Source organism: Otolemur garnettii, unplaced genomic scaffold (assembly GCF_000181295.1).
Source record: "Otolemur garnettii isolate 467f Iridium unplaced genomic scaffold, OtoGar3 scaffold00004, whole genome shotgun sequence".
Classification (NCBI taxonomy): domain Eukaryota; kingdom Metazoa; phylum Chordata; class Mammalia; order Primates; family Galagidae; genus Otolemur; species Otolemur garnettii.
The window spans coordinates 29184120-29206697 of NW_003852399.1; the positions used below are offsets into that span (position 1 = coordinate 29184120).

General features: G+C 39.6%; 1 protein-coding gene and 1 pseudogene across 1 annotated transcript in view; both read right to left on the bottom strand.

Annotated features, from left to right (window-relative positions):
* CPQ (carboxypeptidase Q) overlaps positions 1-22578 on the bottom strand; it is a 397534-nt gene that overhangs the window by 15234 nt on the left and 359722 nt on the right. The window lies entirely within an intron of this gene.
* Positions 6997-7695, bottom strand: LOC105887683 (annotated as a pseudogene).

Sequence of the window (22578 nt, forward strand, 5' to 3'; positions counted from 1 at the left end):
AGTTTTATCCTTCCCTACCTTCCAATTCAATCCCACAGGTTTGGAAACTGACATCCAACCCACCCTGCTGGTAAGTGGAGGAGTGACTCCCACTGTCTGTGGTTAGTGGATTGTCAGAGCAGCCACTGTTCCTCCTAATTTTTAGGATCATTTCTCTCTGTGGGGAAATACTTCATACACTTAGAAACTTTCTTTTCATACAAATCAGGGCTGGGAGAGAACTCCCCAGTCTAGCCAAGATTTAATGTTTGAATCACTTTCTGATACATGGCTGCTCAGCCTTTTCTTTTTTTTTTGCAGTGTTTGGCTGAGGCCTGGTTTGAACCCACCACCTCCAGTATATGGGACCTACATAAACTTGGTTCTTTCCACAGTAGCCCATCCCAGCTTCTCTCCAGGAACGCATTCATTCAGCACGATCATGTGTATAAAAGGATTTGAAAGAAAAGTTTTAAGCAAAGGACTGTGATAGCTGTGTCAAGTCTCCACCCTTGATGAGGCCCAAATAGGGGAGCTAGGACTTAAGCTCCAAGACCAAATCATGAGATCTAATCTTCTATAAGACTTCAAGGGACCAGAAAGGTCAATTCCAATTGTGATGCCCAAGAAAACCACGACAATTTCTTATTTCTTTGATTGATTACAGGAATTTATAGTACTGTGAAACCTTGGGAAAGAGTAGTGCTAATGTTATTGCTTTTATTATTAACAAAATAATTAGCTTACTTTATACAAAACTTGCATATAATAAAAAACATCCATTTTAAGTGTACCTTCAACAAATTTTGACAAGTGAACACACTCGTGTAACTACCATGGCAATGAAGATGAAGCATAATTCCTTCATTTCTAAATGTTCACCCATGGCCCTTTTCTGTTCATTCCTTTCCTTGCCGGCCTCAGGCTACCATTGGTTTGCTTCTGGTGAGTATCCATTAGATTCGCCTTTTCCAGATGTTCACCTGAATAGGATGTGACTGTGATCTTTTGATTCGTTTCTTTTGCTCAGTGTAATCATTTGGAATTCATCCATATTGTTGAACAATTTGTTTTTTCGGGGGGGGGGATTTTAGTGAGTGTGTAGCAGTGTCTTATCTCGGTGTGAACTAAAAATATTAAGTCCAAAGTCCCTTCCCCTTTCCTACTGAATAGAACCCCTCTTGGCAAAGGGTACCTTAAAAGTGAGTTCCTGAGGCCAGGCATGGTGGCTCACGCCTGCAATCCCAGCACTTGGGAGGCTGAGGCGGGTGGATTGCCTGAGCTCACAGGTTTGAGACCAGCCTGAGCCAGAGTGAGACCTCGTCTCTAAAAAAAGTAGCCAGGCATTGTGGCAGGCACCTGTAGTCCCAGCTATTTAGGAGGCTGAGGCAAGATTAATCATGTAAGTCCAGGAGTTTCTGTGAGCTATGACACCAAAGTACTCTACCTAGGGTGACAAAGTGAAACTCTGTCTCAAAAAAAAAAAAGGGAGTTCCTGGCTGTGACGGGAGGGAGATCACACATTCACACATACCTTTTTTACCCTCTCCCTTTTGGTGTTTAGACACAACAAATGACCTACATAAAACAGAGATTGTAAAACTGACAAAACAGAATCTTTGTGGCAATAAAATACCAAATTTATAAATAAGATCTAAGGTCATGCAAGGCAAACATTAAGGCATGCCTTATAATCCATAAAATCTAGTTAAATAGGTCTTTTTATGCTGGTGAAGTATCACATGACAGATAACAGATCCCCTTAACTTAAATTTTTAGAGAAAGCTTAACTCTTTCAACCAATGGCCAGTCCAAGAAACTCTAAATCTCTCCCTGACTGGTAAGCTCCTACTTCAAGAAATCTCACCTTTTCAGGCAGAACCAATGTATACCTTCCACGTATTGAGTTACGATTGTACCAGCAATCGTGTCCCTGAAATGTCTAAAACCAAACTGTAACCTGAGTGCCTTGGGACCACTTCTCAGGTCATGGTCACTCAGATTGGCACAGAATAAACCTTTTTATTTTACAGAGTTTTGATTCTTCCATTAATGTTGGTTTTAATTTGTATTTCAGTGATAACTAAAGCACCTTTTCATGTACTTCTTGGGTATTCATGTATCTTTCTTTTTTTTTTTTTGCAGTATTTATGGTTTTATTTAAACACAAATAGAATGTGTACATGAGCTGCCTATTCCTTTTCTTTGCTGCACAGCCCGGCATTGGGATTGGTGACTCTGATGGCCAGCTGCGCTGCTCTTTCCACAATGGCTTTGCGGTTCTTGGAGGAGACGTTGTGAGCAATCTCTGCACAGTAAGATTTGTTGCACATTGGCAGCGCTTCCAGCTCCTGGATGTTGTGGACAAGGAACTTCCGGAAACCACTGGGCAGCTTGTGCTCTGTTTTCTTGTTGCTCCTGTAACCAATCTTGGGCATCAAGGTCTGGCCCCTCAATCTTCTCCAAACCCTGTTGTCAATACCTCTGGGTTTCCGCAAGTTACGCTTAATTTTGACATATTGTCTGACTGGAGCTGGATAAACTTCTTCTTGGTCCTCTTTTTGACAGTCTTTGGCTTCACAGGGAGTCTGAGTGCGGCCACAATGCTGAACAGGAGATTGCTTAGCATTCATGTATATTCTATGTGAAGTGCTTGTTAAACTATTCTGTCCTCTTTTTTAAAAGTTGTCTCTTTCTAGATGTATTGTATTTTCTCATCTGTGGCTTGCCTTTCATTTTCTTAATGATATCTTCCAAAGAGTAGAAACTTTTAATTTGATAAAGTCCAATTTATCGATTTTTAAAAACAGTTAGTATTTTTAGTAATTTATTTAGGAAATCAAAAGATTTTTCTCCCATTTTTCCTTCTATAATTATCATAGAATACCAGATTTAACATTTAGGTTTATGATTTCTTTTGAGTTAATATGTACAGGATGAGATAAGGGCTAAGGTTCATTTTTTTCCCCTGTAAAGATATCTGTTTTAGCATTATTTGTTGTAAAGACTATACTTGTTTGATTGAATAACCTTGCATTTTTGTAAAAAATTAACTATACATGGTATATATAGAGACCTATTCCATTTCAGTGATCTTTCTATTCTTATGTCAACAATATGCCAATTTCACACTACTTTGATTATTGTAGGTTAAAGATGAAGTTTTTGAAATCTTTTGAAATTAAGTAGTAGAAATCAAGTCCTTTGGTTTTCTTTTTTTTCAAAATTGTGGTAAGGTCTATAGCACGTCTCACAGATTCTAGAACCAGCTTGTCATTTTCTGTAATAAAGTCTCCTGAAATTCTGATTGTAATTACATAGACACTATGGATCCATTTGGGGAGAACTAACATCTAACACTGTTGTGTATTCCAATCCACGAACACTGTGTTTCTCTCTGTTTATTGAGGTCCTCTTTAAATTCTCTTAAATATTTTGTAGTTTTCAGCATACAAATCAACATGCATTTTTGTTAAATTTGTTCTTAAGTATTTCATGTTCTTTGCTGCTATTTTTAGAAAATTGTATTTACTGGTTGTTTTCAACATAAAGAAATAAAATTTAATTTTAATAAAATTAATAAATTTAATAAAATTTATTTAAATTTAAATTTTATTTAAATTTAATAAAATTAAATTTTATCCCTGACAAAATTTGCCTATCATTAATTACACTAGCATATTTTCAGAGACTTCTTGGGATTTTCTATGTACTGTAAAAGATGTAACAATCAAAAAGGAATCATTAATGGGAAGAAAACCTGGACACACACAGCAGGGCAAGGCCCCATGCCTGTATACCTGATAACAACAAAGACTCTACAAAAACCAAAACCTTAAACAAAGGCCAGCAAAATCCTTCACAAAAAAATGCTGCTGCAAGGACAGCTGCCCAGCAACTGTCTACCCAAACTTGGAGGAGCGTCACCTTTGTCATTGATCCTGTGGCCAAGGGTAATTATTTCAAAACAGCCATGTAATAAGCCTTCTCATTTTTTAATCTTTAAAAACCTTTGTCTTTGTGATGCGCCATTCTCACTGGGTATTCAGCCACTAAAAAATATGGAGACTTTACATCTTTTATATTAACCTGGATGGATGTGGAACACATTATTATTATTTATTTTTTTTTACAGAGACAGAGTCTCACTTTGTCGCCCTTGGTAAAGTGCTGTGACGTCACAGCTCACAGTAACCTCCAGCTCTTGGGCTTAGGTGATTCTCTCGCCTCAGCCTCCTGAGTAGTTAGTTGAGACTGCAGGTGCCCGCCACAACGCCTGGCTATTTTTTTGTTGCAGTTTGGCTGGAGCCGGGTTTGAACTCGCCACTCTCAGTATATGGGGCCGGTGCCCTACTCACTGAGCCACAGGTGCTGCCCAGGAACACATTATTCTTAGTAAAGTATCACGAGAATGGAGAAACACGAATCCTATGTACTCAATTCTGATATGAGGACAATTAAGGTCCTAGTACCTGGTGAAGGGTAGGGGATAGGGAGAACTGAGAAAGGAAAGGGGCGAGGGGAAGCCAAGGGGTGTGGTACACCTTTTGGGGGTGGGACACAAATATGAGAGGGTCCTTATCTAACAAAAGCAATCGATGTAACCTGGTTCTGTGTACCCTTAATGAATCCCCAACAATTAAAGAAAAAACAAAAAAACCTTTGTCTTCCTTCACCTCCTTGGATACACACGGAGTTGACTACAGCATGCATATTCCCATTGCAGGGGTCCCTGCCCCCCACATCTCTTCTTTTAAGGACCTTTCTGTTTTTGTATTAATATTTAGGTTGAGAGCACACAATCCTGTTTATTCACTAATTTACCTCTTCCTTTCCACTCTTAATATTTTACTTACTTACTTGGCCTGATGATGCTGGGTGGGACCTGCAGTATCGTGTTGAATGGGAATGGTGAGAATGTGCTAACAAATGTGCAATTTGTTCTAGTGCTCATCTCAGGAGGAAAGCATCCAATCTTTCAATAATCAAGCTGTAGATTTCGCATAGCTACCTATTAACAGGTTAAACTCCATTATTCCTAATTTCCAAAAGGATTTTTTTAAAATCATGAATAGACATTGAATTTTGTTTAATGATTTTTGTGTACCTCCTGAGGTTATCACATTTCCCCCTTTCTTCTGTTAATATGGTAAACTCTATTGATTGATTTTAAAATATTAAAACAACTTTAAATTCCTAACATAAATGCCACTGGGGCATAGTATGTTACCCTTTTTACATATTGTTGAATGTGCTAACATTTTTTTTTCTATCAAATCTAACCTTTATTAAAGCATCAAGGAGGCTGGTGAGTACTTTGGAAAAACCACAACTCTGAAACATAGAATGCTCATGAACTTAAAGCTTTGCCAGTCTGGCAAGTCCTCCCATATACTTATTGAGCCACAGTATATTTAAATAGCCAGCTAGAGTTTACCAAATCCCAGGAACCAAATGAAAAATGGATGTGTTTTCTTCACTACAGGGGAAGGTTCTTTTTTTCCTAATACAATAGAAGAATTTCAAATTTTATTACAAAAATAATTAAAACTGGATAAGCCCCTATGGGAACTCAATCCATCCTTTGAATATTAACAGAGTGAAGATTTTTTTTAAACTTATTCCTACCATTTTGTGTCCTATAACCGCCCCCCCCGTCCCAAGAATATGTAGCACACCAAACCATTAACTGTTACCAAATGTGTACATCAAGGTTCTTATTTGTGATTCTCCTTAAGTCTTATGCTAGTTGGAATAAAACTCATGTATTTCTCCACTACTTTTAGCTAATGCTCAAGTCACAGTATAAACATAGAAGTAATTTTTTAATAAAAGCAAACAAAATAATCAAGCATTCAGAGTACTTTGTTCCATTCTCTTATCCAGAACTTCAAGGCATCTGAAAAAAATATGAGTGAAAATAGTGGTTTTGAGGCCTCAGTTTGTCATATTTGGAGGGAAGTTTTCTTTTTCTCAGCCAAAGCTACATATTAAATTAACTTGAATAAAGCCTTTCAAAATAGAAACCTGTAAGACCATCTTTAAAAGCCATAAAAAGTTACTTTTGATACATACACACTCCTAATAATTTAGATAGGTGTGAATAAAATTCCAAATAAAGATTAAAAAATAAAGTCACTTTGAAAATAACTTTGGCTACTCCCATTCCACATATGCCATATAATGATTTAAACTGCAATCAAGGATTTTGAAAAAAATATACGTATATCTTATCCATAAAAACACTAGCATACAAACTTCAAACTAAATGTTATTCAAAGTGACACATTCTAAATCTTAAGGAAATTTAAAAACACCTTTTCTATTTGTAAAATAACAAAAGCAATCTGATTGTGTTATGAGGAAATTTGTCCTGGAAACTTACAAATAAATTATTGGTAGAGATTCTTAAAGTCCATTATGCCATTACCTGAGACAGACTCAATCATTTTCTTGAGGAAAAGAATCATAAATAAACATAAACTACAGGCTAGTTATCCCATATCACAACCAAGTATGACTCTGAGAATGACAGCAGTAATTACATAGTACACCTGAGATTTGGCTGTGCCTTAAAGGTCTCATGCTGAAGCTATTAGTCCAACCTACCTTTGGGATAATTTTATCAGTAGACAATGCTTTTATTTATTTATTTTTTTTGAGACAGAGCCTCAAGCCGTTGCCCTGGCATCACAGCTCACAGCAACCTCCAACTCATGGGCTCAAGCAATTCTCCTGCCTCTGCCTCCCAAGTAGCCGGGACTACAGGTGACTGCCACAACGCCTGGCTATTTTTTGGTTGCAGCCACCATTACTATTTGGCAGGCCCAGGCTGGATTCAAACCCACCAGCTCAGGGGTACGTGGCTGGCACCTTAGCCGCTTGAGCCACAGGCACTGAGTCCAACAATGCATCTTTTTATCTTGTTTTCTTAAAGTTTGTATCTTACTAGTCTATAACAGATAGCAATGAAATAGCTCTAGCAGGAGAGGAAGCAAGAGGGTAACTAACTGTGTTCTAGAAGAAACATTTATCTGTTGATCCAAGTTTCTCAATTAATTCCTGAAGAGGTGCCAATTAACGCCTATCAGATTAAACTCCTGAACGAAGAAAATAAAGTGCTTTAAGGAGGTGTTGAAGTGGGCCTCCCCTTATAGCTATATCACGGAATCAAAGTGCTGATGATCAATATGGGCAGAAGCCCTGAACAGACGCTTTACGATGGTCTTTGCCACAGACATAAAGGTTTTGAGAAACGAGACACCAATCTTTGAAGAAAAAGGAGTTTCATCATTAAGCTGATCCTGAACTCAAGCCATCAAATAATAACTTTTGATTTGCTTTTTAATGTTAATAGCATCTGCCCAGGGATAGTCATACCTGGACCTGCAGACATTCCTGGACAGCTTGCTTCAGGGCAGAATTCTGTTCCATATAACATGTTGATCTGGTTGAAGAAATCCACTGTGTTGACAGCAATCCAATCATTGAGGTCCTCTCCTTCTGGCAACATAACAGCTTGTCTTATCCCACTTCCTAGAGTTGCTTCTGCATGTATTAAGCATCTCTCATACTGATGAGGTCCTTCAGGGATATTCTTTGGTCTAATGTTTTAGAAGAGCGGCTGCTGAAGAAGAACCTCATCAGCCTCACGGTGAGATTCAGACGACAGGGGCGGGGCCCCTGGCCCCCATCGCAGTCAGGATTCCGAGTCAGTGAAAGGGTCCTCAGCTTGCTGACCGCGGAAGCCCCACCACTGCTCTTCCTAGCTTAGGTTCAAGACACTTTGGCACCTTCTGTGTGCTAACATTTTGTTAAGGATATTCTGTGTCTGTGTTCACAAAGAATTCTGGTCTTTATCTGATTTTACACTGGCCTCATAAAATTAGCTGAGAAGTATTTAACTCCTCTTGTGCAATATTTATTTATCCCTTAAGTATTTGATTGAATTAATAGAAAACTACCTAGGCCTGAGGTTTTCTTTGAGTGAAAGTTTTTACTTATGAATTCAATTCACTTAATTTATAGGGTTACTTAAATTTTTAAAATTTCTTCTTGAATCAATATTTGTTTCTTTTAAGAAATTTGTCCATGTCATTGAAGTTGCTGTATTTACTAGTGTATGTTCATGACAGTTCCTTAGCGTCCTTGTAATGACACTGTATAGTGACGTGACCTATTTCACACCTAATTTTCCAATTTGCATCTTCTCTTTTTTCTTGGACTGGTCTGAGAGTTTACCAGTTTTATAGATTTTTCTATAAAGTCAGTTTTAAAAATTGATTGATTTTCTCTATTGTTTATTGTTCTCTATTTCATTGATTTCCATTCTTTCTTATTTCCTTCCTTCTGTTTACTTTGGGTCAGTGTATTTCTTTTCCTTTTTTGTTCCAGCTTCTTAACATAAAACATAAAACTTTCTTTTTTTCTAATAAAACCATTTAAAATATAAATTTCCATCTAAAAGAACTGTTTTTGACATACTGTGTTTTTATTATCGAGAATGTAAAAGTAATTTCTAATTTCCTTATAATTTCGTCTTTGACTCTGGGTTCATTTAGAAGCATGCCATTTAATTTCCATACATTTGGGGAATTTCTTGATGTCTTAATGCTTTTGGTTTTTTATCTAATTCCTTGGTGGCTAACAGATATACTTCATATGATTTCAATCTTTTAAAATTTATTGAGCCTGCTTTTATGACCCAGCATATGTTCTATAGTGAACACTACATGTATACTTATAAGGAATGTGCATCCTGCAATTGTTGAATACTGCATTCTATACCATCAATCTGACCAAATTGGTTGATAGTGATGCTTGAATCTTCCATTTTCAAACTATCTACTTCTAACAGTTGCTGAGAAATGAGTGTGGAAATCTCTGACCATACCTATGGACACATCTATTTTTTAAATTCTTTTAGTTTTTCCTGCATGTATTTCTGAAGCCCTGTAATTGGTTGCATTTACATTTAAGGTTGCTATGTCTTAATGCTGAATAGATCATTTTAACCTTATGAAATGTCCCTCCTCCTAATAATATATTTTTATTTTGAATATTACTCTTTTAGTTATGGAAGTCTTCATATGCCCCAAATTAGCTGTCTATCTTTTTGAGTCCATTTACTTCTAATCTACCTGTGCCATTTATATTAAAAATGTGGGGGTTTTCTGTAAACAGCATATACTTAAATCTTGCTTTTTTATTTAGTTTGACCATTTAATGGAGAGGTTTAGTCCATTTACACTTAATGTAATTATTGATATGCTCAAATTTAAGTCTACCACCTTGATATTTGTTTTGTATTTGCTCCCTTTATTCTTTGTTCTTTCATTGTTCTTTTCTTCCTTTCTTCTTGTAAGTTTTTCCCCCCAAATTCCATTTTCTCTTCTCTATGGCTTATTAGCTATACTTTTTCATTTTTTAGTGATTGCTCTAGCATTTACAATATGCATTTTCACTTAGCACAGTTTTAATTAGCGATTATGCATTTCATATATTTAAGAATCTTATAATGGTATACTTACATTTCTTCTCTCCTGTCCTTTATGCTGTTATCACACATTTTACTTCCTTATACTTATAAACCCCAGCTATATTATTATTATTTTTCCTTTAGTCAATTACTTTTTAAGGATATTGAAAGCAAAAATTCCTTTTAGATTTTACTCAAGTGTTTATTAATTTACAAACTCTTCCGTGCAGATCTGAGTTTCCACCAGTTTATTTTGACTTGATAAACTTCCTTGGGCATTTCTTGCAGTGTAGGGTTTCTAGTGAAAAATCTGCCCATCAAATTTTGTTTGTCCAAAATATTCTTAATTTCACTCTCATGTGTGAGGGCCACTTTTCCTAGTTATAGAATTCTAGGCTGGTAGGTATTTGAGCACTGTAAATATGTTACCCTTTGTCTACAACACATTCTCTTTTGTCACCAAAAATCAATGGTTATTCTTATCTTTTCCCCTTTTATGTAATGTGTTTCTCTATCTCTGGAGGCTGTTTAGATTTTTTTTTCTTGTTCCTTCCCAGAAAGTGGATTCTAATGATTTTCTTGTTGTTTACTTGGGTTTTATTGAGCTTCTTGGATATGTGAGTTCATAGTTTTTATTACATTTGAAAAAACTTAAGTAATTAATTTCTCAATTTTTTCTCTGCCACCACACTGCCATTTTCTGGCATTCCTTTTTTTTTTTGCTTGTATAAAAGGTCTTTATTGGTGGGGGAGGGATGTTGCAGAGCAGCACTAAGGAGGAGAGAAAAGAGGAGAGAGTGAAGAGGAGGGAGAAGGAGAGAGAGCAAGGAGAGAGGGAGAGGAAAGAGGGAGAGGAGAGAGAGAGCTCTGGCATTCCATTTAAAAATTTTGTTACACTGCTTGATTTTGTCTCACAGGTCACTGAGATTTTTTTTTTTTTTTTTGCAGTTTTTGGCTGGGGCTGGGTTTGAACCCACCACCTCTGGTATATGGAGCTGGTGCCCTACTCCTTTGAGCCACAGGAACCACCCCTGTTTAATTTTTATTTATAAATGAGACTCTCATTTTATCTATCTTCGGTTTGAATTGCTTCTATTCTATGTTTTCAAGTTCACCCATCTTTTACTTAGAAATATACCATCTACTATTGAGCCCATTAAGTGAATATTTTACTTATTATATTTTTCAGTTATGGAATTCTATTTGATTCTTTTTTGTTTCTAGTTTCCATTTCTTATTATATTTTTGATTCCCTTTAATTCTTGAATACATGTCTAATAGCTGTTTATATTCCTTGTTTGCAAATTTCATCAGCACTATCATTTCTGGGACTGCTTCTTTTGACTGAATGTTCCAGTTATGGGTCACATTGTCTTGCTTCCTCACATGTCTAGTGATTTTTGACTGGATGGTAGATATTATAAACTTTATACTGTTGAGTGTCTAGATTTTCTTGTCTTCCTTTAAAGAGTGTTGAATGTTGTTTGACTGTTGGCAGTTACAGATGTAGTTGATCCTCTCAAGGCTTGTTTTTAAGTTTTTCCAGGATGAGTCTTGATTTTAGGACTACTGATAGCATGAGGGCCTTCTGGGATCTCTGTTGAATGTACCATGTACTCAACAAATATTAAAACTCAACATTTTGGCTAATCAGAACTCAAAATTTTCCCAGCCCTGTGGGCTCTGTAAGTTGTTTAGCCTGATGTCTGTGCTTGGCTGAGTCTTGTGGAATTTTACCTAATATATTTTCAGTTTAGTATTCAGGTGGAGACTCAGGGGATGCTAATGCATATTTGGGGAGCCTTTTCTCTGTGTAGCTTCTCCTTCTCTGGCTCTCTGTCATACAAAACTGACTTAGTCTATTTGCATTCTGTTCATGTGAAACTGGGTAATTTATAAAGAAAACCTTTCTTGGCTCAGGGTTTTGAAGGCTATATAAGAAGCATAGCACCAGCACCCGCTCTGGGGAGGACTTCAGGAAACTTCCATTCATGGAAGAAGGTGATAGGGAACTGGCACGTGGAGAACACATATGAGAGAGTAGATGCAAGACAAAGAGAGAGGAGGGGGGTCTCAGGCTCTTTTTTAATGATCAGTTCTCACAGAAACAATTAGAGTGAGAATTCGCTCATTACCGCAAGGATTGTAGGCACCAAGCCATTTATGACAGATTTCCCTCTTACAACCCAAACACCTCCTACTAAGTAAGCCCCACCTCTAACATAAGATTTTGTGGAGACAATATCCAACTATATCAAAAACATAACTGCCTCAGTTTTGTCTAATCTTTGTATCTGCCATTTAATGAGACCACAGTACTATAGTTGGGTTTCCCCTGTCCCCCGAAAATATGCCTCCAGGCAGAATACCAATTGTAGGGATGATCTTTTATTTCCTTAATCTCAGGAATCACAGTCCCCATCCTGTGGTCCAATGTATGAAATCAGTTATTTAATATATTTTGTCTAGCTTTCCTGTTTTGTTTTTATGTTTTTGTGCCAAAGGACAAGTCCAATACCACCTTCTTTCTTATGACCTGCGGCAGAAATTCTTATTAGTTTCTTGAAAGTAGAAAACATGTCATATGTTGCTCTTGTTCCTATTTTACTTCTCAATATGGCATTGTGGTTAATAGTAAAAATTATAGAGCTGGCCTTGCTGAGTTTGATCCCTGTGTCTGCATGTATCATCCTGTGACATGGGTAGGATATTTTACTTCTCTGTGCCTTAATTTACCCATCTACAATATAGGAGCTGTAATAATTGTACCTACCTTTTATGTTTGAGCTTCAATAAGTTAATGAGTTATAAAGCTGCTTGGCCCAGGATAATGCTCAATATGGCAGCTATTGTCAATATTGTTATTGCTCATCATCCAAAGGGCAATTAGCTTATTTCTGGATGACTGATTTTTGTTTTGTTTTGTTTTGAAATATCACACAGATAATTTGACCAAATTAGTCAATGAAATCCCATAATATGTTTCATTTTTATTTTAAAGAATCTTGTACCTCAACTCTCCCAGCTAATCACGAATGTCAACTAACAGTAAGCTCCTAAACTGAAAACAAAGGACTCTGACAAAATCCACATCTTAAGATCTAAGGATCTTCTCAGTGTACCCTGTTCTTTATGTATACCTCCTGGTCAGCATCCAGGTTTCCATCCAGAGCATATGTGTACGGATTTCTAGCAATGAGATTTTATTGGAACTGCATTAGTAGCAATAGATTAGTAAAGGAACATGGCAGTGAAAAAGCTTGTACAGTGAAGAATCTCTTTATAGAGCAAATGTTTTCCCACTAATATAAGCCATAAATCTGGAGTTAGGTATGTTGGGTATATAAGTGGGCAGCAATTGGGCTGATGTTACTTTCAATGACTAAGTGTGGCCTCCTTACATGACAGTTTTCAGCCCTATGAAGAGCTGCTCTTTTAGGGTGATTCCCCTAGGAGGCTGGAGGGGGTTCTTGGGAAAGAGGAGGTCCTGATATTTTTATGTGGTAGGCAAAGATTTGCTAATTCCTTGGGTATGTGCTTAACTAGCTTGGATGTTATTAATAAATCCAAGAATCAAATATAAATTCAAGTTTTAAGAGAAACAAATATCGGTGCTATTTGCTCTGCAAACCAGCCCATGTGTTATCATCACCACTTTTCTGCTGTCCTGGGAGTAGTCCTTCCTCATGTGCCCAGAAGGTCTCTTTCCTGGTGCTGGACTAAAATGGCCAGCTGCCAGGTGACCTTGACAGAAATGTTGGCATGATCTGAAGTTCATGTCTTGTAAATGTTAATGATAGTCTTCAGAGAAAAAAGGGATAAAGAAGTAATTAAAACTCACACTCCTGATGGATACTGTGATTAAACTGGATTCTGGTGCAGTATTTTGGCTTTTGATATAGTACCATGGTGTAGCGGTCTGTTTGCTATCACTGATCTAAGTAATCCTCCGCTGATGTACATGAGAGAATGAATATCAGGGAATAATAATAACACATAAGTCATCATTTCTGAGTCATCTAACAGCGTCTGCCTTATGAATAATACTTTGAATCTGAATTATCTTTGCTTCAGAAAAGATCGATGCTTTTGTGTTCTTATCTATGTGAACAATAGATCTGTGAGGAAAGATTGGGCTAGACTTGTGTTCTCTTCTTTTTACCACGTGAGAAACAAAGAACTGGAGAGAGTAATTCATTAGTTTGAGATCCTACAGGGACACGAAACCTAGAGAATCCTAGGCCTTGGAGTACCAGTCTTATAACTTGCTGCTGGATCAGGGTCAGAGACTAAATATTTTAGGTTTGGGTTACATAGTCTCTGCTGCAAGGTTAACTACTCAACTCTGCTGTTGTCACTTGAAAGCAATCATAGAGAGGACTAAATGTAAATGAATATGCACAGCTGGTCATAACTATATAGAGACAAGTATTTTAAATTGTATATGAACTTTATGAACAGCCTGTATATTATATATGTATACATATAATGCTATATATGTATATGTGTTTTTATTTATATATGCATATATATGCTACACACACACACACACACACACACACACACACACACACTTTCTCCCCCCTCCAAAACAGGCCATAGACAAGTTTGGGCCCACAAGCTATAGTTTACTAACCCTTGTACTACATCATGGCACTTGCTAAATAAATGCTACCTCAAGCTGTAAGAAGCTGCTGCCTTTACATGACAGCAGAATGTGACATTTGTACATGCTTCTTATATTATCACTTGATCTTCACAAGAACCCTGATAGGTAGGCTGTTAATAACTTTTCATTCTAAATATAGAGTAAGAAGAAACGAAGAGCTAACCCACTTGTCCAAGACCACATGCTTGTAAATGAAGTGTGAAAACTATAGTATGAGTCTCCTGACTTGTAATATTTCTTCTCTACTAGCTGTCCCATGGGAAATTCCTACCTACATTTTCATTTTCATGGAGGAAATCCTAGGATCTGGGAAGACTGAATGACTGGTCTGGGGTCAGCGGTCTGTTAGTGATTGAGCCAGGGCTGAAACCACCTTCGTTGGCTTCCAGGCTGGTTTTCTACGTGAACATTTTCCAGAACAAAAGACATAACTAGAGAAAATGAGAGGAGTCCATTGTAGTTAATTCTGTCAACTTCCTGAAGTGGTGTCCTTTTATAGATTTATCCCTTTGATGTACCAAATGGTATACAGACACAAAATGATTTGTGATTTGCTTTATCTTTTGACTGCCTGATTTTTCCATCCCAAGCTGGATTATACAATACTTATAGGTAAGCTGCAGTACTTTTAATTTAATTTTATTCTTTAATGCAGCCTGAAGGTAATGGCTTCAACCCTAGAACTTAATTATTTCCTCCAATCCAGGGAATGTGTGAATCGGAAGATGAATTGATAGAGAACTCCTTGGCTTTAATTAGCACTTTGAGTGGATAGGAATCATCATGAGTTCTAGGGTCTCTTCTAGCTCGGTCAGCACATGATAGATGATAAACTGACCGACCACCCTGATTTTTCCAGGACTAAGGAGTCACCTAGAATATAGGGCTTTCTGTGCTCAAACCAAAAACTGGAATGAGTTGGCCCCTTAAATGCTTAATTAATATTTGTTCAATGAATTGACCACTAACTGGAACCCTGTATCCCTGGAGGTAATGATCTTCATCTAAAATAGGGACTGGGGAACTGGAGAAAAATCAAGAGGGCTGTCCAGGTTCTTAAGAATAATTGAGTATAAGAAGGCCTCATAACTTTATAGAAAGCCAGATCCAACTATATTGAAATATCTACATGTATATATATGAAAAACCAGCCAAAAGACAAATATAAATCAGTCCAGATAATTATTACATGTCCTACGCACTGGTGAAAATCATGTAATCTATCACAACCTACAAAACATCCAAACAGAAGGTGTTTGGCTCTAGCTGTAAAAGGAGGCACCTGAACTGCTTGGCTGGCATCAGTGCTCAACATGGAGAACTAGCCACAAGCTACTGGTGATCATCATTTCCTGGACTCAATAGGGCATCCAGCTGCCAGCACAGGACCTGCAGCCTGCCTACAAGCCCAGGAGGTAGTGCCAAGTTTCCAGACTCTGAATTTGATGGTAAAGGCCCAGTGACACCTTTCTGAGCTTTCTCTGATGCCTCTGATTTTGCAAATTTGGGCTGCCTGACAACATGGCCTCTCCATCTCCCAGCTTTGGGGGAAGGAGTGGTCTTCCTTGGAATTCAAATCCCTTAAATGTTCCTTAGTTATCTATAGAGTTAAGGTTCCTGGCCAGCGGCTTCATTTACACCACAGCTCAGCCACTCTTCCTGTTCTGCAGAAGGTTAAAAGTACTTACATAACAAATGCAAACAACGTTAACCTAATCTCATTTCTTTACACCCTCATATTAATCTAAAATTAAAAAAAAAAAGACTCTTGTAAACACTTTAATGTTACTTTAAAGATTTTAAACATTTTTCAAAAAACACTATTAAAATCATTACAAAATTAATGGATATACTTGTTGAGGGGATCAGGGGGTCCTATTCTCTGGATCCAGTTGACCTGGTTGGATTACTCACTGAGCTAGAGAAAGTTCAGCTGAGTCCTGGTGGTAATTGAAAGTAATAATGAATGGAAACTGGAAATAAAATTGCAGCAAAACATGCATGTGACTAGAAAGCAAAAGTAACCACACAAGTTTCAGTATAAGAAACAGAAACTTTATATACGAAGAACAAAGAGCCTTCCAAAGAGAGCTGGAAGTAAACCCATCTCGGGAAAGAGAAAAGGTGCCAGAGACCAAAGGCCTGCAGGGGTATAAATACCCTTCCCCTTGGAAATTGGCTGCAAGTCTCTGATTGGCCTCTCTGCACCTCCAGGCAGTATTGTCCTTTTCTATTGGTCATTTAATGTCTCTTTCTATTGGTCATTGGTTACCTAGGTTACTTCATATCCACATTCAGCAGGCCAGGTTTTCCTCCCACCCTCCTTGAAGCCCCTCTCTTAGTGTCCCTTCTCAGTACTTTAAAAACAGTGTAAAAAAAAAAAAAAGTAAATACTGGATACACACAGTCCAGAAATGGAGCATTTGCTGACACACAAACTAGCAGTGTTAAGAACTGCAAATGACTAAAAATGTGGAAAAAGTAACGTTAAAGGTTTTAGACTTTCCCTATGGAAACACTAATCTCTGAAAGCCTTATTCTAACCTTCAGTTACAGCTGGTGACTATTTATTTAAGACTTTGGCTAGAAAACTTCAGTTTAAATATGCATCAGTGAGTTCTGTTGCCATTACAGTCTGGCCAGTCACAGTAATGAATCTGGCTGGCTCTTACTTCAGAGGCTGAATTAGCATATGCAGGGGACATTCTCCCTGGCAGACTGTCCTAAGGAATTCAGCCACCTAACCTCATTAGGGGTACATCCAGCACCTCTCTGGTCCCTCCCTGTAATTCTCCAGACCTGGATGTCTCTGACTTTTTTCTCCATAATTCTTACTTTGGTCTTCACATTTTCTATTTCCTTTTTGAATCTGTTACTGAAATCCCTATCTTTTTTTTTGTCTCCTTTCTTCCCTTCTGCCTTTTCCTTGACCTCTTCTCCTCTCCCAGTATATCTCCTGTCAGCTCCACTCATTTTTCTTTGTTACTTTACTCTCTCCTTTTAAGTGTCCTTACATTTATTACCTAATTTTTCTTCCTCTTTTGCAGCTCTTCCCCTTGTTTTCCACTTGGAATTTCTTTCAGCATTTAAAAACCAATTAAAACCATGTCATGTTATTTTTAATAAACCTTATTTTAGAAGTAGAAACTCCTTTTCCTTAGTGTGCTAGGCAGAGAGGTAAAGACATAAATTAACTGGAGCTTAATGACATGGGGAACAGCAAGGCAATTTGTAGCCCTGTGCCAGAGTGAATGTGAAGCAGGTGGTGAGGGTATGAACACATACCTTGATCCAGCTCAGCACACAGCGTACCCATCAAATACACACACACTGCCCATGCCCAGAGAAAATCACTTCTCTGTTGAATGCCAAATGAAGGCTAAGTCAGGTCCTAATCAGCTATTTGGAGAACAAATTCAAAAATGGCACAGAGATTTTTGAAACTGCCATGAAGTCCAGTTTCAGCGACATGAGTATCTGAGTCAGCTGGGGAATATTCCTACAGGATGACTGATGCCTGTGTGTTGGCTGAAGTGCTCTGGACTATTCTCCTGATCCTTGAACATTCTGCTAACAGAAAATCAAAGCAACACAGGCCCACTAACTAGAGTCAAATTGCTTCAGGTTGATAAGCCTTCAATAGCTTCCCTGTGTTTTCAGCAGGCTCTGACTCACACCTGCCAATATAGCTTTTGATTACAAAACACAACAGTTGGGCAGTACAGGTAACAATAATTATCTCAGTAATTAGATTCTGTCATGCACTGTATACTCAGGGCCCTGGGCTTTGTGCACACAGAAGAGGCACCCAGAGTATCTTTAGAGCACTTGGTCTCTTCTGGAGCAGGACGCTAATAAGCTCTCCCTGAGACAATGAGAAGGCAGATTGCTTCTCCCTTTATTCCTCCTCCTTCCCCTTTCTGGTTCAGCAAATTTCAGTTGTGTTGCAGAATAGAAAAGAGAGGAGAAAGCTGTAAACGAGGACTGCGGATGGAAACTGTCCAGGAAGAAATCCAATTTTTGTCTTGTGCTCTGTGCATTTTAAAATGGAAAAGCTACACTCATTAAACTGCCCATTGAGTAAACAATGCAGGGAAGCAAGATGGGGTTTAGGAAACCGGGAGGGAGGAGAAGAGGCAGGTCAGAGAGAGGAAACAAAACGAGGGCATTGTTGTTTTAAAGGAAACTATAAAATGTTTAACCAGAGGAAAGACAATGCACAGATTTCACTGAAGGAGGAGCGCATCATTTCGACACTGACAGCGGGCAATGACATCTCCATTGCAGCTATACAAAACTCGGCTGGTGTCTGACAAGAGAGGGGTGTGCCTGGGTCATAGTGTGACTTCCGGGTAGTGAGCTTAACGCATTGGGATGAGGGGTGACTAAATACTTGATTGAATGTCTTGATGTGAAGACATAGATCAGACCTGTGAGAGGAAACATAGTTACCTAGTGGTCAAAACAGAGACGCAGAGAAGGGGAAAGAAAAGACACCGTCTGCCGGCTGGCTGCCAGCTACTTCCACATATGGTCTCATGTAATCTTGAAAACATGTGGTGCAATGGGTATCAAGCTTTGTTCACAGATGAGCAAAAAAGGCCCAAGCAGATATGGAAATAGCTCAGGTTCACACAGCTGCTCAACAGTACAGCTAGAATTCGAGGGCGAATCCCATATGGCTTCCATCCTGCCATGCTGCCTGGGGAGAACGCAGGCCTGGTCCCTTCCAGGAAGGAAACCAGCACTTACGGATTACCAACCATGTGCCAACGACTTTGGAACATGCCCTTGCATTCTTTTTCTCTTATAATTTCAGCTCCACCAACCCGCAGACAACCTGACAGACACACAGTCTGGGGCCTCTTCGAGAGATAACTCAAATCTTCAGCACTGCAATTACACAAATCTGGTGCCTGGGGTTGGGTGTATTTTGAAATCCCCAGCATTTGGCATTCCTCCTGAACAGGGAAATCTTGTTTGAAAACCAGAGGAAAATCTCTGGAAAGAAACAGGGTAGGAACCCAAACGAGGTTTCCCGGGTGTGCACACACTGCCGTCGAGACAGATGGGTGCTCGGCTGCTCGTGCCGGAGCCGATACAAACTCTGAATGTTTCTACAGATAAAACAGGCCCAGCTCCTGAGGACAGCTCTGAGTTTCAAGAGTTTAGAACACAACAGCACAAGACCATGTTTTAAAAGATATTTTTAGTAGCCTGGGTAAGTAGCCACCAGAGAAATTCTTAATGTGAGGTTTCATCAGATGACAAGAGCTGACATTTAGCACTTGCCTAATGGAGAGCTGGGTGTGATCATCTTCACTTCAGGGAGAGAGACTGAGTAACTTGCCCATAACCCCCTCAGCTGGGAATGGAGCACAGAAGTTTGTCTAGAATCTGCCCACTAAGCTGCCTCCTCCACTTGGAACTGAGTTCTTTTGCCCTTTCGCAAACCGGGGATTTAGCCCGCTCTCCTAGAATGTTGTTGTCAAGTGTTTAAGTAGCCCCTGTACCTGCATTCTCATTATGTGCTTTATATCCTAAAATTGCGTCTCATCACACATGTCATTCATCCATCCTCTCACCTCACTTGCAAACACATTAAAGTCCTGTTTATGTTTCTTCTGTCTTAAAAAAAACAAAACACAACAACAACATTCTTTTACCCCACACTCCTCTTTAGCTACTGCTGTCTCTGTCCTCTGGCCATTTAGAGCCAGAGCTCTTGAGGTTCCCCATTTCCTCCCTTCCATTCACCTTTCAATCTACCTTACCCCCACTATGCCTCTGAAATTGCACTTGCCAACCTGTCCTTTCCCTTGTTCAATCTGTGGGTATACAGGTGTCTTTCTGGGACCTCGGACCTGGTTGATCACCTGTCTTTCTTGTAAGACTCTTCCCTTAGCCCTTGTCGGGGTGGCCCCACTCCTGGCTGCCCCTCAGTCTTCCCTACAGGCTCCTCATCTTCCTGGCCCCAAGTGTCCCTCCTCTTCTCCTGGGCTGCCTACTGTACTCCAGGGCAGCATTACTATGGGGCACTGATGGTTTCCCACCCAGCTAGCACAGACCTCTCCTGAGGGCCCAGTTACATATCAAATTACCTGAAGGATGGTTTGCTCTGCCAAACCTGGAGTTCCCTGTCTTATGAATGACCATGATTATCCTCAAGGGCCAAGCCTGAAACCTGAGCCTCATCCTTTGCTCCTTCTCCTCCCATGACATGGCTGGTCCATCCATCTTCTCCTCTGCTCTGCCACTCCTCTTGTGGAGGCCATATCCTTGCTCATCTGGCCTTCCTGGCCAGGCCAGCTGCACCTCCCCCTTCAGTCAATGCTAATAATGCTACTGCCAGCCTGACCTTTCCAAACACAAAACATTCCCCTACTTAAGCTCCTGTATGGCTCCCTTTTGTTATGAGGGGTCCCTGCTCCACAGGACATGGCAGGAAAGCCACGCATGGTAACGCCCTCACCTCTTCAATGTCACTGTACCCACTCTCTTGCACTCCACAGTAGTTCCATTCTGTGCCACGTTTTCACAGTTTCTGGGTGTTCACACACGTGTCCTCTATGTGAAGCACCCCATCCCCTCCCTCATGCTTCAAGTGATTTCTGGGTAACTCTTACTAGCTTCCGGGTCACTGCATGTTTGAAGCCTTCCTAGATGTCCCAGGCCTGGGGCCTGGTCCCAGTGCTCCTCTCCCGTGTGTCACAGCCCCTGCACTTTACAGGGGGCAGTCAGGACACTGGTTTGTAGTGGCCCCTCTGTGTGCCTGTGTCTCCTTGTAAAATCCCAGAAGTAGGCACTATTTGGCTGTTGTTGGACTTCTAACTCCTACCATAGTGTTCAGCAAAAAAAAAAAAAAAAAAAAAGTGTTAAATATTTTTAAAATGAATAAACCTATTTTGTAGGAAATGGGAGGTGGGGAGAGAGTGTAGCACCATAACTGAAGAGCAAAATAAGGAGAATGGGTACTCCAGCTCTCATTTTCTAGTATTAAAGTGAAGGATTTTCTGGAGTCCAATGTAGACAGAAGAAGTTGAAAGAAAAGATTCTGCTTTCCAGGAGTCTTTTAGGAAGACATCTGGGATATTTGCCAGACAAAGGTACTGGTTTGAGAGAGAGGGAGAGAAAACAAAACCCAGAGGTTGTTAGGGCCCCTGTTCAAGGTATTTACCAAATTTAAGCCAAATGTTTGTATGTCTTCCTTGGCAAAGTAGTAGCCAGTGCTGATGGCATAAGGCAGGGCCATTTCCTCTGTGCTTTCTCCCACACCCAGAGGACTGAGTGCTTTACCATGCGCAATTCAAGCTTGTGACTGACTGGTGAGTGATGAAACATGGTCTGAAGCAATTTATTGCTTCAAGATGATGGTAGGAGGCAGACAGTGCTGGCTAGAATTGGAGTGGCTCATTTTGAGCAAGGGACATCAAAAGACGGGCCCTGAATAGCAGCTGGCCCTCTGGGATGTGGCGATTGACATCTGGGGTACACTTGTCATGTAGAGAGCTCTCTTCTGCCGTGGATGGCTCTTCTAATCTGGAAGCCCTGGAAGCTAGGATTGGGGCCATCATCCCATTCCGAGAAGGTTATAATAATTCATAGGAGAGAATAGTTACTGAAGGATGATGCAGCTGGAAAAGTTTCATAGAGATATTGGCATTCATGCCAGGCCTCGAAGACAGCTTCCAGGAGCAAAAGAGGGAGGGCGTTGCTAGTAAGAATTTTCCCCATACTGTGGGAAAAGGAATGGAGGAGGATACATACAAGGAACACCCAGGGAATAATGATTAGGCCAGCTTGGCTGGAGAGGTGGGCTCCTGTCATAGAATATTGGAAGTTAAGACGGACAAAAATACCCTGCAGTGTTCCACAGGTAAGATCAATGGCTCATTTACCCAGCTTCAAAAGGCTGCAAACAGCCATTTTTTATGTTGGAAAAGAAATCCAATAATTTGTATCACTTGCCACTATGAATCTGATAAAAAGCTTTTCCCGAAGACTGTAACAAATGGCCCCGGGAGCCCTGCATTCGAGCTGCACTTCTGTAATACACTGCCGGGAGAGTTGGATCATATTGAATCTGTCAGGCTACTCAGCTGTCTGTACGGAACTCCTGAGTCCTTGGCTCCTTCGTGGGTGCTATTTCATTCTGTTGGGTACAGATTTAGAGGGAGCCAACTTGAAGGAAGGCTGGCCTGTGGGATGCAGAGATGACAGAGGCGTGACCTCAGTCCTTCAGAAGCTCAAGTGGAGGGGCAATGTGATCAAGATGCTCTGTGAACACAGGGCAGCATCATCAAGGAAGAGCATGGACAAGAGGCCCACAGAAGTGGGAGAGGGAGCAACAGGAGCCCACATACACTATGGGGGGGATGTGAAGACCAAGGAAGGGCAATGCCTTTTTGGAAAGGAGTTTGATGGTTTCTTTTTTTTTTTTTTTAATTTTTTT